General features: G+C 46.5%; 1 long non-coding RNA gene across 1 annotated transcript; it reads right to left on the bottom strand.

Annotated features, from left to right (window-relative positions):
* Positions 1-7,512: 7,512 nt before the first annotated feature.
* LOC102151357 lies at positions 7,513-11,952 on the bottom strand. Its single transcript, XR_005355085.1, has 4 exons — positions 11,835-11,952; positions 11,568-11,636; positions 7,749-7,799; positions 7,513-7,564 (listed from the first exon to the last, which is right to left on the bottom strand). It is a non-coding gene; the product is annotated as an uncharacterized LOC102151357 (long non-coding RNA).
* Positions 11,953-15,992: the final 4,040 nt, after the last annotated feature.

Genomic DNA, 15,992 nt, shown 5'->3' with positions numbered 1-15,992 from the left:
GCCCCTGCTCCTTGCTCTGGCTTACAAGGCTCTCCCCACCTCTGGTTCTGTGCTTCCTCTAGCCAGTTGCAGCCACAGTGGTTTGCAGCCACGTCAATAAGCCCAGCTCACTCCTGCCTTGACAGTCCTCTGTTTTGTGTGCCTGTTCTTGCTCCTCCCTTGTATTTCCCTGGTGGATCCCCTCTTATGTTTTAGGACTCTGCTTCCATGTCTTTTCCTCAGTGAGAATTTCCTTTCCTGACTATCTTATCTAATGCCAGATCTCCCTTGTTACTTTAAAATTCAGCTCACTGCTTATTTTCTGTTTGCATCTTAACGTTTATCACAATGTAACATTATTTTCACTCATGCAATACTCACACGGTGGGATACCATACCACTGTAAAAAAGATGGAAATCTATGTATTGATATTGAATGATGTCTTAAGATAAATTGCTAAATGAAAAAAAAGCCCAAGGTGCAGTACAGAGAGTCTATAGAATACCATCATTTGTATAATAAGGGTGAGGGGAGAATATATTTGCTTGTCCACACATATGTTATCTCTGGATGGGTGCAGAAAAAATTTAACGTTGCTTACCTCAGTGGAGGGAACTAGGAGGCTAGGGGAGGAGTGGGAGGCTTTTCACTGTGCATCTTTTTGTATTTTGAATCACATACATTACTACCTATTAAAAATAAGTGAATATTTAGGGCAGCCCGGTGGCTCAGCGGTTTAGCACCTCCTTTGGCCCAGGGTGTGATCCTGGGGTCCCCGGATTGAGCTCCACGTTGGGCTCCCTGCAGGGACCCTGCTTCTCCCTCTGCCTGTGTCTCTGCCTCTCTCTCTCTCTCTCTCTCTGTGTCTCTCATGAATAAATAAATAAATAAATCTTGAAAAAAAAATAAGTGAATATTTAAAAGTTGTGTACTTGCTCTGTTTCCTATCTCCCTAAGGAGAATATAAACGTCATGAGAGTGTATACCATGATCTTTCACGTTCACTATTATGTCCACAGCACTAAAACGATACCTGGCACTTACTTGTACTCAGTATTTACAGAATGAACGAACGAATGAATGAATGAATGAAGATCTCTTCCAGCTCTAACATTGTGGTTCCAATCTTAGGGCTTCAAGAATATAAGACATGGATTCCAGGACCCAGCCATTCAGAGGCACTGAGAGAGACACTGGTTTGTGGTGCGGTGTACTGTTTTTCTTCATTTTGATCAATAAGGTTAATAATAATAATAATAATAATAATAATAATAATAATAATAATAAAGTAACCGGGAGAATATGGAGGGTGGGATGTGGAGGACCTGCCTGGCACAGATGTGCTTTCCAGGTGAGAGCCCAGGTAGCCACGAGAGGGCAATATCCTGCTCAGATCATGCCCCAGTCATGGCCTCTGGGATTGACAGCTGCGGTTGTGAGACTGTCTTCTGCACTGGATTCTAAACTCCATGAGCTCAGGAACTGACTTTGTCTTGCTTGCCAGTATACTATACTCAGAGCCTGGCACAGAATGGACAAAAGATGAATGAATGACAGAATAGAAGTTGAGAGGATTCCCAAGAACTAGGAGAGAAAGCCTGGAATCAGGAGCTATCATACCTCATGTAGCCAGCAGGTGGCACTAAAGGAGTGTTTTTTTTTTAAACAGCCTGAGCCTCTTTCTTTCTTTTCTTCCTTTTTTAAAAAAGATTTTATTTATTTATTCATGAGAAACAGAGAGAGAGACAGAGAGACAGAGACACAGAGAGACAGAGAGAGAGGCAGAGACACAGGCAGAGGGAGAAGCAGGCTCCATGCAGAGAGCCCAACGTGGAATTCAATTCTGGGTCTCCAGGATCAGGCCCTGGGGCTGAAGGCGGTGCTAAACCGCTGAGCCACCCAGGCTGCCCTCTTCTTTTTCTTTCTTTCTTTCCTTTTTTTTTTTTTTTTTTTTTTAAGATTTTATTTATTTATTCATAGAGACAAGAGGCAGAGATACAGGCAGAGGGAGAAGCAGGCTCCACGCAGAGAGCCTGACATGGGACTCGATCCAGGGTCTCCAGGATCACGCCCTGGGCTGCAGGCGGCGCTAAACTGCTGCGCCGCTGGGGCTGCCTTTCTTTCTTTCTTTCTTTCTTTCTTTCTTTCTTTCTTCTTTGCGGGAGTTTTTTTCGAGGCTAGGCGGGGGGTGGGAGGGCGGGAGGGTGCTTTGGGTCGTTGAGGTTTGCGGATGGGGGAGTGCGGTCTTTCTTCTTCGTCTTTCGTTCAGTGTATGTTGGGAGTCTGGAGGAGCGTCGCTTGTCTTGGGTGCGTCTGCTTATGCTTCGTTCGTGTCTTTCTTGTCTTTCTTTCTTTCTTTCTTGTCTTTTTTTTCTTCTCTCTTTTTCTTTCTTTTCCTTTCCTTTCCTTTCCTCTTTCCTTTCTTTTTCTTCTCTTTCTTTCATTTTTAAATTGGGGTGGGGGGGGAGACGAAAGAGGGAGCACCTAGCGAGGGAGCGGGGAGGGACAGAGGAAGGAGAGCGAGAATCCCAAGGAGGCTCCACCCTTAGCACAGAGCCCGATGCGGGGCTCTATGTACAACCCAGAAGTCACCACCCTAGCTGAAACCAAGAGTTGGACACTTAACTGAGCCACCCAGGTGCCCCAGCCTGAGCCTTTCAGTGTGGAACACGCAACCTTGTTTTGACCAAGGGAGGGGGTAGCTGATTTTTGACAAATTTCCGAAGTGCTCCAGTAGGAACCAGGGATTGTAAAAAGACAAGTGCTATTCTGACCCTTATGAGCCCTGAGAAGGACATTTAAAATTTTTTTGAGTCATTTGGGGAAGGTTCACAGAGGAAGTGACATCTAAACTGAGTCTTGAAAGTGAGGAGTATTGGGGCACCTGGGGGGTTCAGTAGGTTACATGTCCAACTCTTGGTTTCAGCTCAGGTCATGATCTCAGGGTTGTGAAACTGAGCCCTGCGATGGGCTCTGCACAGAGTCTGCTTGAGATTCTCTGCCTCTGCCCCTCACCCCTCACCACACTCACATGCTCTCTCAAATAAATATATAAAATATATATTTTTTTTAAAAGAAAGGATTTATGCAGTTGGAGGACATTCTAGGTATAGACTCATGGGGAATAGACTCATGGGGAATTGGGAGAATGGCAGATTGACAAGGATGGCTGGGTTTTCCCAGTTTGCTGGGACATAAAAGGGTAAAGAAAAAAATTCTGGGGCAGCCCCAGTGGCTCAGCAGTTTAGTACTGCCTTCAGCCCAGGGCCTGATCCTGGAGACCCCGGATCGAGTCCCACATTGGGCTCCCTGCATGGAGCCTGCTTCTCCCTCTGCCTGTGTCTCTGCCTCTCTCTTTCTCTCTCTCTGTGTCTCTCATGAATAAATAAAATCTTTTAAAAAATGACATGAGATTAACTAAAACAACACATACAGTAAAGGCTCAATAAATAGTCAATGGATTGAGGTTTATGTGTCTGGTAAATAGTAGAGGCTCAATAAACATGTTGAGTGAATGAATCATGGAACTTTGGGTGGTTTCTTTGCTAAATCACATCTTCTTACTGATCCTTTAAAGGATCAGCTTGTTTTCCAAGATTGTCTCCCTCTGTGTCCAATGCTCTTCACGGCAGCTTTTCTTTCTTCCAAAGATAAGAAATCCTGACCCCAAGGGAATCAGTAAAAGGGCTGCAATGAGCTCTCAATGCCTGTGAGCTCTCTGGCATCCATAGCCTTATAAAAGATTCCCAAGACCTGTCCCTAGATCATAGTCTCCTTCCTTCAGACTAGATGACAGTAATCACCAGTTATATTTTTATAGCTGATATATCCATCACTTCCATGTTGCTAAGTCAACTAGAAACATTTCCACCCTCATTTTTACTTAATTCAGAGGACTGCTTCTTTCTCCAGACATTCTCCTTCCTACCTGTGTGACCCTGTGCTCTTCAGTCTGCCACTTGCCTCCCTCCTCGTCTTGGTTTCATCTGCCAGCTTCTCTGGCTCCTCTCTCTAGCATTAAAGGTTGAGTTCTGGGCCCTAGCCTTCTCTGCTTTATCCTCTCCCTGGATGAGCTCATTCTTCCCAAGGTTTCAATTACCATCTAGATGTCAACAGTCCTCAGAGCTCCTTCCCGAGCCCTCTCTCTGAACAACAGCCCACACATCCAACAGTCGACTTGACTTTTTCACTTGGGTGTTTCTTAGACATCTTAATCTCAACTGTATAAAAACCCCTCATCTTCCCACCTGCTCCCTCTCTGGGGTCCCTCTCATGGTGCACGGCCGCATCATGCAGCCCATCCCTGCAGCCAGGAGCCTGTGTGAGTCACCCTTGACTCAAATCCTGATCATCCTACCCCCGCAATATCTCCCATCCTTCCACCCTGTTCCATCCCTACCACTGCCATTATCTGGAGCTGCCCCTTCTGGGGGCCATTCTCTCCTCAGTAGCCAAGGCGACTTTTTAGAAATGCAAATAAGATCATGTTATATATCAAAGTTCTTCAAATACCCTCCAATTTCCTTTATATTAAATCCAAGACCTTTAACCATGACCTTCCAGATCCTGCATAATCTGGGTGACACCCACCTCTCAGGCTCCATCTCATGTTGCTGTTTTCTCCACTCTACTTCAACCAGTTTGAATGTTTTTTTTTTTTTGAATTTTTATTTATTTATGATAGTCACAGAGAGAGAGAGAGAGGCAGAGACACAGGCAGAGGGAGAAGCAGGCTCCATGCACCGGGAGCCTGACGTGGGATTCGATCCCGGGTCTCCAGGATCGCGCCCTGGGCCAAAGGCAGGCGCCAAACCGCTGCGCCACCCAGGGATCCCTACTTCAACCAGTTTGAATTTCATTTAAGCATTCATTCATTCATTCATTCATTCATTCAGGCAACCAGGTTTTATAGAGTGCCTCATTTGTGCCAGGTATGGTTCTTGGATGTGGACAAGGTGAATACCTTTGTCCTCATGAAGCATCTGTGTTTTCTTTTCCTGTTTTAGGCTCTTCTCCCATGTGGCTCCCTCTGCCCAAACTTCCTTCTCTAACATACACACTTTACTCCCCTTAACAACTTCTAGCTCCAGTTCATCATTCAGGCCAAAATTGAATGTCGTTTCTTCTCTGAAGCTTACCCTGACCTCTCTGGCTCAGTTAGGAATCCCTGTTGTAGATTCCCATGGTCCTGAACTTGTTCTTCATTACTCATGTCTGTTTTACCTGCAGGACCAGAGGCTCCAGGAGACAGAAAGCCAGGCCACATTCACCGGTGCCTGGCAGTATGCTGGGCTCATACCATAAACTTGGTACATACTCCTTGAATGAAAGCACATGTCTGGGTGCCCATGCCTGGGTGGCCCAGTGGTTGAGAATCTGCCTTTGGCTCAGGTTGTGATCCTAGGGTCCTGGGATTGAGTCCCACATTGGGATCCCAGCATGGAGCCTGCTTCTCCCTCTGCCTGTGTCTCTGTCTCTCTCTCTGTGCCTCTCATGAATAAATACATAAAAGCTTTAAAAAAAAAAAAAAAAGCACATGTCCTTTTCATTTGGATCTGCTTTTTCCAAATTTTTGAGGATGACATCTTATTTTTTTAAAGATTTATTTATTTATTTATGAGAGAGAGAGAGAGAGAGAGAGAGGCAGAGACACAGGAGGAGGGAGAAGCAGGCTCCATGCTGGGAGCCCGACGCGGGACTCGATCCTGGGACTCGATCCTGGGACTCCAGGATCATGCCCTAGGCCAAAGGCAGGCGCCAAACCACTGAACCACCCAGGGATCCTGAGGATGACATCTTAAATATTGCCACAGACACAGCCCCCCTACACAGCCTTGTATAGTCAAGTGTGCCATGTTCCAAATGCTGTGCTTTGAAGTAGATGACTGATCCCAGCGTCCCCCTGGGTCACGAAAGCGAACTCCCAGACCACACAGAGATTTACTGCTAAAGCCCTTTCACTCTGTCAGCTTGTCCCGCAGAAAGGCGGCTCATGGAGGTCAAAGGACACAGGCCTCCCCTTGAGAGGGATTCTTGTATCCAGCCTTGGCCACTTGCTAGTTATAGGAACAGGTCATTCAATGTTTCTTGTTTTTTGTTTTTTGTTTTTTAAGATTTTATTTATTTATTCATGAGAGACACACAGAGAGAGGCAGAGACACAGGCAGAGGGAGAAGCAGGCTCCCTGCAGGGAGCCCAGCAGGAACCCGATCCCAGGACCCCAAGATCATGCCCCAGCCAAAGGCAGGCGCCAATCCGCTGAGCCACCAAGGGATCCCCTCATTCAGCGTTTCTGTTCCTCAGCCTTCCTCCTTGTGAAGACCGGCATCATGATCCGTGCATTGCAAGGCTGATGGGAGGGGTTTGTGAGGTGTCACGAATTGCATGTGGACCATTCTTGTTAGCTTTTCTCCTACCCATGAGTGCAAGTTTGTGGTTAGCAGTCTGGGTACTGGTCAGATTCACCAGGGTCTGGGTTTTGGCTCTGTCACTTCTTAGTAAGCTGGCCATGGGGGAAATAATGTTACATCCGAGCCTCAGTTTCCTAATGTAGAACATGGGGATAGTCATACCTGCAGATAGGGTTGTGGTGGGCACTAATATGAAGTTAGTGTGTATAAAGGACTCAGCCCAGAGCCTGGCACATGGTAAATACCCAATATATGTGCATGTTATCATGGCAGAGATGGTAGGGGACACAGAGAAATGAGGCCCATGGTTCTGGTCTTCATTGGTAAATTCATTTGGGAACTATTTATCATCTAATTTGTGGAGGCTGCTGAGAGAGGTGTCATCTGACACTAGACACTCCCAAGTCTGGTAGAGGAGAGAAAACACGTCTATAAGCAAGGAAGATTTCATGTGCAAAGTGATAAATTTTAATAAAAAAAAAAAAGCCAGAAGACTCAAAAACTTATTGAATGAAAGGAGCTAGAAGTAAGAGAGTATATATAACATGATTCCATTTTTATGAAGTTTTGGAACTGGCAAAACAATCTATGGTGGTAAAGGTCAGAAGAAGGGTTCCTACTAGGGTACTGGCTGGGAGGAAGCATGAAGGAACTTTCTGGAAATGTTCTGTGTCTTCAACTGGGTAGTGGAACCCTGGGCATACACAAAATATGTAAAAATTCAACCACAGGTACACTTAAGATTTGTGCACTTTACTGTATGTAAATGATATTTGAAAAAAATTGTGCCAGAGGAGTTTAGAAAAGGGAGTGATTTTTCTTTCTTTCTTTCTTTCTTTCTTTCTTTCTTTCTTTCGGGGGGGGAGGAGGGAGGGAGGTATTTTTTTTTTCTTCTTTCTTTTTCTGTTTTTGTTCTTTCTTTCTTATTCGTTCTTTCTTCTTTCTTTTTTCCTTTCTTCTTCTTCTTTCTTTCTTTCTTTCTTTCTTTCTCTCTCTTCTCTCTCTCTCTCTTTCTTTCTTTCTTTCTTTTTTTTTTAGATGTATTTATTTATTTTAGAGAGAGCACGAGCAATCAGGGGGAGAGGCAGAGGGAGAGGAAGAATCCTGGAGCAAACTCTTGAACAGGGAGTCCAATGTGGGGCTTGATCCCAGGACCCGGAGATCATGACCTGAGCTGAAATCAAGAGTCGGCTGCTCAACTGCCTGAGCCGCCCAGGCACCCCGGGAGTGATGTCTTCCAGCTTAAGTGGACAGTGAAGGCCTCGTGGCCCGGAGAAGGAACTGCAGGGGGGAAATGGTCCCTTTGTCTCTCTTGGTGGCTCAGTAACACAGGATCTAAACAAAGCACTTAAACTTACCTTAATGGAGTCAGGAATCATCATTAAGTGGTTTTGGAGATTATTTGCTATCTGTTTACAATGCAAAAAAAAAAAAGTTTAGGATTATATAATTGCAAAAGTCATATTCAGGGAGGTAATTATCAAGTGTAACATGAGTGTTCTATTTTCGGGCTTCATTGCTAGCTCTTCTGGCCCTTCATTCCCTTTCGGTAATGTGATTGCGAGTTGTTTTTCTGGTTCTCTTCTGTCGGAGGCAGCTGGATGATGGGAGGCTATGGATGGGGAATACAGAGTGGAATGATAAATCACATTTCTTTCTGTTGGGCTTTGCTTTTCACAAAGCACCTGTGTACACAGCATCTCACTCGATAGCAATCCAGGAGGGAGACAGGGTTATCAGTCATGATTATTGATTGCAAGCAACAGAAACCAATACTGAATAGCTTAAGCAGAGAAGGAATGTATTAGGAGGTTATCAAATGGCTCAGAGAATTAAAAACAACAACAACAACTGGAGAACGAGGGTGAGAAAACAGACAGGAATCAGGGAGAGCTTACTCAAGCCCCTGTTATTTTAGGGAGCTTTTGTTTCAGCAGCTTAGCTGTTTCAGTTAAATTTGGGAATGATCAAGACAGATTTTCCAGAAAGCAGTAGCATGGACAGGGATGACAGAAAGTGATTTGACCTGTAGAGAAAGGAGATTCCAGGAGGGAATCACGGCATGTCAAAGACAGGGAGGTAGGAAAGGATGGTGAGGGTGGGCTTGGGGTTTTGCAATTTGGGTGAGGCAATGGGAAGAGGTAAAGCTGGGAGAGTAGGTTGAGGGCTGGTGGAGAGCTTTGCATGCCTGGGTGATGAGTTTGTACTTAGACCAGTGGGTCCTTTTGCCTTTTGTTTTTGAGCAAAGGGATGAGATTTTTCTATTTGTCCTTTAGGAATAATAAGCTGGTACCCGAGAGAGGACTGTGTGGAGCAGGAAACCTGGACCACAGCCAGCTGACATAGTGAGCACCAGTGTCAACTGCTCCTGACAGACTGAGAAGGAGGGCCAAGAAAGGGCTTTGGGCCTGCGTCACTTGACAGCCATGAAGAAAGCAGTTTCCAGAGCATGCTGAGGCCGGGCGGGTTTTCAGAGAGCTAGGGGCTCAGTAGGCGCCGAGGACATGGAGTTTCAGGTAGATGAGAACAAGGGACTCCAGTCCAAGCTCTCCACCTCCTGCCCTGGCCTGTCATTGCCCTCAGCTGCTTCCAGGTTCCCCATCCCCTTCCTCAGCTACACCTGCCTCAGAGCTGAGCTTTCTCTCTGGAACGCTCTCCTCCCTTCTGTTCCCTCAGCAGGACATAGAATCTTAGTATCTGAGGAGACCTAAGATGGAAAAGTGGAGGCTTGGGGAGGGGCAGGGGCTTGCCAAGGACACAGCCAGGGGGAGGCAGAGCCAGTAGCCAAAGTCCATCTCATCTCGGTCCAGGGCTCTTCTCCCACCCTGTCTCTTCTGAGAAGCTGTCCCTGACTGAGCCCTTTCACTGGTTTATTCTGTGGTTTGCATGCATCCAGTTTGTAGGGCATATTCCACGGGGCATTTAAAATTCCTCATTTGGTGCTGTCTTCCAATGAGACCTATTGCCTTGTCCTTGGTGTGTCTTCCAGAACCTAGTCCAGAGCTCGGCATGAGGCTGCACCATGTAGGTCAGGAGCCCAGGGCTCTCCACCTGGCTCTGCCTCTTGACCTGCAGAGAGTGCCAAGTGCAGTCCATCCCCCAAGGCAGTGCAGGCAGGAAAGCACGAAAATAAGGAGGACACAGACAGAAGGCAATGAGCCAGTTTTTACTCCTAGCAAGTCCCCCTCGGGATCCCTTCACCTCTGAGGAGATTTCAAGCACTGCCCCCAGGCTACACAGGCCTGGCTTGAACTCCGAGTTTCTCTGGACCAGGCTTGTGGTCCAGGTCACATGTTATGTTAACTCTTTAGTTGGATTCATTCCATGTGAGTAGTGTAAAATCCAACTCCAAATCTGATCTTGGATTATAAATTCCCCGGGACATATCCACCCTCCCACTCCAACTCAGGCTGAGACATGCAAGTTTCCTTGTTTCCCTGTGTGGGAGGAGAGAGTTTACTCATCGGCTCTTTTACTGAGGGTATAGTCCTTTGAGGGTCCCGGTTTATATGAAGGTTTCAGTTCTATCTCCTTACCCTATCTGCTAGAACCTGGACTGACCACCCCTTTGCCATCTCCCCTCCCTGAGAATCTTCCCCTGCTATTCTTTTCTCTTCTTTTTTTTTTTTTTTAATTTTTACTTATTTATGATAGTCACAGAGAGAGAGAGAGAGGCAGAGACATAGGCAGAGGGAAAAGCAGGCTCCACGCACCAGGAGCCCGATGTGGGATTCGATCCCGGGTCTCCAGGATCGCGCCCTGGGCCAAAGGCAGGCGCCAAACCGCTGCGCCACCCAGGGATCCCTCTTCTTTTCTTTTTAAGAGTAAGCTCTATGCCCAATGTAGGGCTTGAGCTCAGGACCCTGAGATCAAGAGTCACATGCTCTACTGACTGAGCCAGCCAGGCTCCCCTCTGGTCCCTCACACCCTCTGCTATTCTTCACCCTTACACTGGATGAATCTTAGTAAAGTGTGGCTCTGATCATGCTCAAGAACTTTCAGTGGCTCCCTATGATTAAAAATGTAGCATTTCAGGCCTTGACAGCAGGGCTTCAACCCAACTTTGCAGTCTCCTTACTGGTCACTCTGAGTAGTGAGGCCACTGGGCAGGCAGGCAGTGACTCAGGGGAGCCCAGGGGGAAGTGTATGTCACCTACTGGGCACTTGGGGCCACTTGCCTGGCCAAAGGATAACCCTTCCCCACCTAGTCGTTCATGTTCTCAGATTTCATTTGCCCATTTTATTCATAACATTGTAGGGAAGAAGAAAAATGCTATTTTTAAAATTAATTAATTAATTAATTTTGAAGTAGGCTCCATGCCCAGCATGGAGCCCAATTGGGGAACTGAACCCACCACAGTGAGACCAAGACCTGAGCAGAAATCAAGAGTCGGCTGTCCAACCCACTGAGCCACTCAAGCTCCCTGAAAAATGCTATTTTAAAAAGCTGCCTGGAATGGTAAACTTTATGTTATGTATATTTAACTACAAAAAAAACCCCCCCACACATACACAAAACTGCTTGGCAGCATTTTCTAGAGTAAGCCAGGCATCTTGGTGGAAGATTGCCTGTTTTGGGACAACATACCTACTTGGCCTTTCAGTTATGCAAAGCAGGGTTTGGAATGAATGTGGTGGGAGAAGCTGAGCTCTGTGCACCCTTGGGTGGGGTGGTTAGGTTTTGCTTCTGTTTGGTCATAAATGCTGTTTTTGTTTCCATCCTCCAAGGACCCAGGAAATGGGTTTGGAACCAAGATGAAAGGGCAGGGACAGACGACTTTAATCTGAGCTGGGATGGGCCCCGCTAACGTGGCAAGGAGTTGGGGTAAGAGGAGGGGACTTAAGATGTCTTTTTTTTTTTCTTTGAGTAAGCTGTATGCCCAACCTAGGGCTTGAACTCATGAACCCAACATGAAGAGTTGCATGCTCAGGCGCCTGGATGGCTCAGTTGGTTAAGTGTCAGACTTTGGCTCGGTGTCCTGGGGTTGAGCCCCAAGTCAGGCTCCCTGCTCAGTGGGGAGTCTGCTCCTCTCCCTCTCTCTCTGCCCTTCCCCCTGCTCATGCCTCTCTCAAATAAATAAGTAAAATCTTGAGAGAGAGAGAGAGAGAGAGATGCATGCTCTATCGACTGAGCCAGCCAGGGGTTCCCCCAAATGCCCTTTGTAACCAAATTTTACCTGGACCATAATTTGAGAAGGAGGCTGGTCCTGTGGAAGCAGGTGAGGAGAAATCTTATGTAACCTGGGCTGTGGAAGAAAAGGAGTCCCCGTGAGGGAGGCAGAAGGTCCTAGGCCTGGCTGCTTCTGAGGCCTCTGGCCCCCTCTGACATCAGAAGCTATCAGCAGCAAAGTTCTGGGAGGTTTCAGGAAGGTGCTGGAGGTTTTCCCTGGAACCCAGGTCTGGCTATGGAGCTGGGAGAAAAAAGAGTAGAAATGAACTCCTACCTTGTTACCTTGCCTGGCCTTGAGGGCTAAGGGGGAGGCTTGGCCTGGCAGCCAAATACCAGGGGTTAGCTGTCTGGAGATAAGAGCAGGCCAGTTGGGTTCCTTTCATCCTCACTGAGGAAAGAGAAGAGAGAGAGAGAGAGAAGAAATTTGCAAGTCTCCCTCGAAGCTCTTTTCACTTTCATAGAACCCTCAAGAGTGGGATGAGCCATGTTTCCAAATGCAGTGGAGGAAGGAGACCCAGCCTCCCTCCAGGTCCCCTCCTGGTGAGGAGAGACCCCCTGTCTTGTCCACTTGGGCAGGATTGGCAGCAGGAGGAGATTTATTAATTTGTAAAAAAAAAAAATAAGTGAAGATAGCTTTGGATATTTTCTACTTATTATAAAAGGTTTAGACAGTTGCACATATATAACAAAGTCATGTCATTCCATCATCCAGAGGTAGACCCTGTTGGCATCTGGCGTCAAGCTTCCCATGCTTTGTTTTCTTTCTTTTTTTCTTTTTTAAAGATTTTATTCATTTATTCATGAGAAACACAGAAAGAGGCAGAGACATAGGCAGAGGGAGAAGCAAGCTCTCCGCTGGGAAGCCTGATGTGGGACTCACTCCCGGGACCCCAGGATCACTCCTTGAGCCGAAGGCAGACATTCAACCACTGAGTCACCCAGGTGCCCTATGTTTTGTTTTCTTATGTATCCTTATGAATCCATGACCCAGAAGTCAGCTGGGCTCTTAAGATTAAGTTAAGATGGGTTTGAACTCTTTATTCTGTACCCAGTGGAAATTCCACTCTCTCCTCAAAAATGAGCTTCTCCGAGGGCGTAAGTAGGTACAGTCCCCTTTGGCTCCTATTTGCCAACCACTGAATTCTTAGTTTCTGCATCCTTTTGGCTGTCTGGTGCCTAAGTCCTGGGGCAATATGGCCTGGGAGTAGCTAAGACCAGAATCTTAGCTCTTTTCTTCCATTTCCAGAAAAATCCCATTCACAAGAAGCCATGTGTGAATTTAAACATTCTTAAGGTCAAAAGGACAAAGAGTGAAGTTATGTCACAGGAATAAAAACTTTTTAAAATTGAGGTTGAAGGGCTTCTCTTCATCAGAGAAGAGTTGGTTAAGTGGCTCAGTTGGCTAAGTGTCTGCCTTTGGCTCAAGTCATGAGCCCATCAAGCCCTGAGTCGGGCTCTGTGTTCAGTGGTGAGTCTACTTCTCCCTCTCCCTCCTCTCCCTCTACTTTCTCTCACTCTCTCTTTCAAAAGATAAAAATTTTTTAAAAAGATTTTATTTATTTATTCATGAGAAACAGAGAGAGACAGAGACACAGGCAGAGGGAGAAGCAGGCTCCACGTAGGGAGCCTGACACGGGACTCGATCCTGGGACCCCAGGATCAGGCCCTGGGCTGAAGGTGGCGCTAAACTGCCAAGCGACCTGGGCTGCCCAAATAAACAAATTCTTAAAAAAAGAAACAGATAAAATTGAGATTGACTTGGGATGCCTGGCTGGCTCAGTCAATGGAGCCTGTGACTCTTGGGTTTGTGAGTTTGAGCTCCACGTTGGGTGTAGAGATTACTTAAATAAATAAAACTTTACATTAAAAAAAATGAACCTGCTATTGGGAAAAGGCCTTGGGTCCTCTGTCAGGGCCCGTGCCACCATCCTCCTTCCTTGTAGCTCCCACCCGAGTGCAAGTGTACCTGTCTTCTAGGCTGGTCTGAGAGCCATGCCCTTGGGTACATAGCACTATCCCCTCGAGTGGTTTATCAAAGCATAATCCTATAGAGAGACAACTCTTTCTCTAAGGAGCCTGCTGCCATCTGCTAAGGCGACAATTCTTTCTATCCTGCTAGACATGTAGTTTTTTTTTTTTTTAAACAAAAATGAGCTCATTCTAAACATTCTCTATGACAACAGAGCTGATCTTCTTTCCTCCATTTTACAAAAGAGGATCTGAAATGAAGCCTTGGCTCTTGCCTGAAAGCAGCTCTGCCCAGATCTTTATCCAGCTATGCCTTCCGGCCAGTCAGATCTGTGCCCTGGGGTTCCACACACTCGCAAACACCTCTCAATGGCATGTTTAATGTTGTGTGTGTTTCTTATTTATTGTTTACTCTTCCCACTAGAATGTAAATTCAGTGAGGTCATAGACAGGGTCCGTTCTGTTCACTGTTCTGTCTTCAGAATTAATCACTTAGTAGACTGTAATATTCAGGGTTCTCCAAAGAAACAGAGTCATTGGGATGTGTATATATATAGAGAAAGACTCATTTTAAGGAATTAACTCATGTGATTATGGAGGTTGGCAGTTCAGAGTCTACAGGGTGGGCTGGCAGGCTAGACACTCAGGGAAGAGGTGACGTTGTGGTTCAAGTCTGAAGGTTGTCAAGCTGGAGAATCCCCTCTTGCTTGTGGGAGGTCAAGTCTTTTGTTCTATGTGAGCCTTTAACTGATTAGATGGGGGCCACCCACATTTTGGAGTGCAATCTGTTTTACCCTAAGTCTAACAATGAATTAATTAATTGAAAGATTTTATTTATTTATTTGAGAGAGAGAGAGAGGGAGTGAGAGCACAAGCAGGCAGAGGGGCAGAGGAATAGGGAGAAACAGACTCCTTGCTAAGCAGGGAGTCTGACGCAGGGCTCAATCCCAGGACCCTGGGATCATGACCTGAGCCGAAGACAGCTGCTTACCTGACTGAGCCACCCAGACGCCCCCAAAGTCCAGCAGTTTAAGTATTAATTCATCTAAAACACCCGCAAGGAAATGTCTGGAATAATGTTTGACCAAATATCTTGGCAGTGTGGCCCAGCCAAGTTGACACATAAAATCAACCATCACAATAGGAACGTGATAACTATTCATTGAATGAGTGGCGGAGTGAATAAATAAATGAACGAATGAACTTAAGGAGGGTGAGAGTCCTGCCCCAGTCACACAGCTGGCAAAATGAAGGTGCAGGTTTTCTATACTTGAGGCAGGCCGCTGTTCTCGCCACCCCTCCACAAGGCTTCTCTGAACAGTGACCAGAGCCAGCCTTGTGTGGTGCCCGGGGCTGTTGCCAGAGCACAGACTTTCTCCTGCAAGCTCTTGACATCCCACAAAGGTTTATGCTCATGTCTGGCATCATTACAAAACACTCCTGTCTAGAATTATCACCAAGGAGGCCTTTCGATAGAAGTGTTCACCTGTGTTACCTGAAGCAACTAAAAAATTATTATCTTACAAAAAGGAGAGCCTCACCTAAAATCTCCAGCAGGAGTGAATAAGCAAAGAGCTAGGCACTGTGGTGTGGAGATCTGGCCCTAACCCACTAACCCATTCAGCAAATTTTTGCCCACTTCCCTTGGTGCTCCTTGCCTTCTGGCCAAATTAAGCTACTTCCGGTTTCCTGGGCAGACCCTGCAATTAATTCTCCCCGTTTCCCCTGGTGCTGCTACCATACCTGGAATGCACCTCCCCCTACATTTCATCCATTTATTTATTTATTCAATAAATATTTCTCACGCATCTAAAGGGGGCAGGTGCTCTCCTTGCATTGGGCACAGAGTGATGAGCAAGGCAGGTAAGGTGCCTGCCCCTCCGGAGCTCACATTCTAGTATTGGGAAAACAGACACAATTCAAGCCAGTAAATGAACAAGATGATTCCAGGTGGCGATTAGCTCTGGGAAGAAAGCCAGGAAGTAATAGCAGGTTGCGACAAGCTGATGTGGAAGATAGTGCCAGGGTGGGGGAGAGATGTCTTGTAGATTGGAGCTCAGGGTTGATGTTAAAGGAGAGCCCCCAGCCACCTGGGGCCTGGGGGAAGAACGTTTTAGGTAGAGGCAAGTGCCAAGGCATAGGGTTGAGCAAGCTTGATGGGTTAGAAGAACAGAGAAAGCAAATACACAAATTTGTGTTAGGAATGTATGTGTCTGTAAGGATCAATAGGACACTGTCTTTTCTCCGCAGAGTTCATTATTTAGGTGGCAAGGCAGAAATTATAGCTGGCATCTTTTGGGGGATGTACCTGGACCATAAGTCAATGACTCCACCTGCTCCTTTCCCCATCGAGGGCTGCTGGTCCCTGGCAGTCATGTTTGTGGCATGCAAGCCAATCCTGCGGCCAACTGGACCAGGAACCACCTGATTTCAACAGGCCCAATCAGGTTTCCTTCTCTCGGGA

The sequence above is a fragment of the Canis lupus genome, chromosome 2 (genome assembly GCF_011100685.1).
Source record: "Canis lupus familiaris isolate Mischka breed German Shepherd chromosome 2, alternate assembly UU_Cfam_GSD_1.0, whole genome shotgun sequence".
In the NCBI taxonomy this organism is placed as follows: domain Eukaryota; kingdom Metazoa; phylum Chordata; class Mammalia; order Carnivora; family Canidae; genus Canis; species Canis lupus.
Note: the sequence above shows the minus strand (reverse complement) of the source record. Positions and strands in the feature narration are given on the sequence as shown.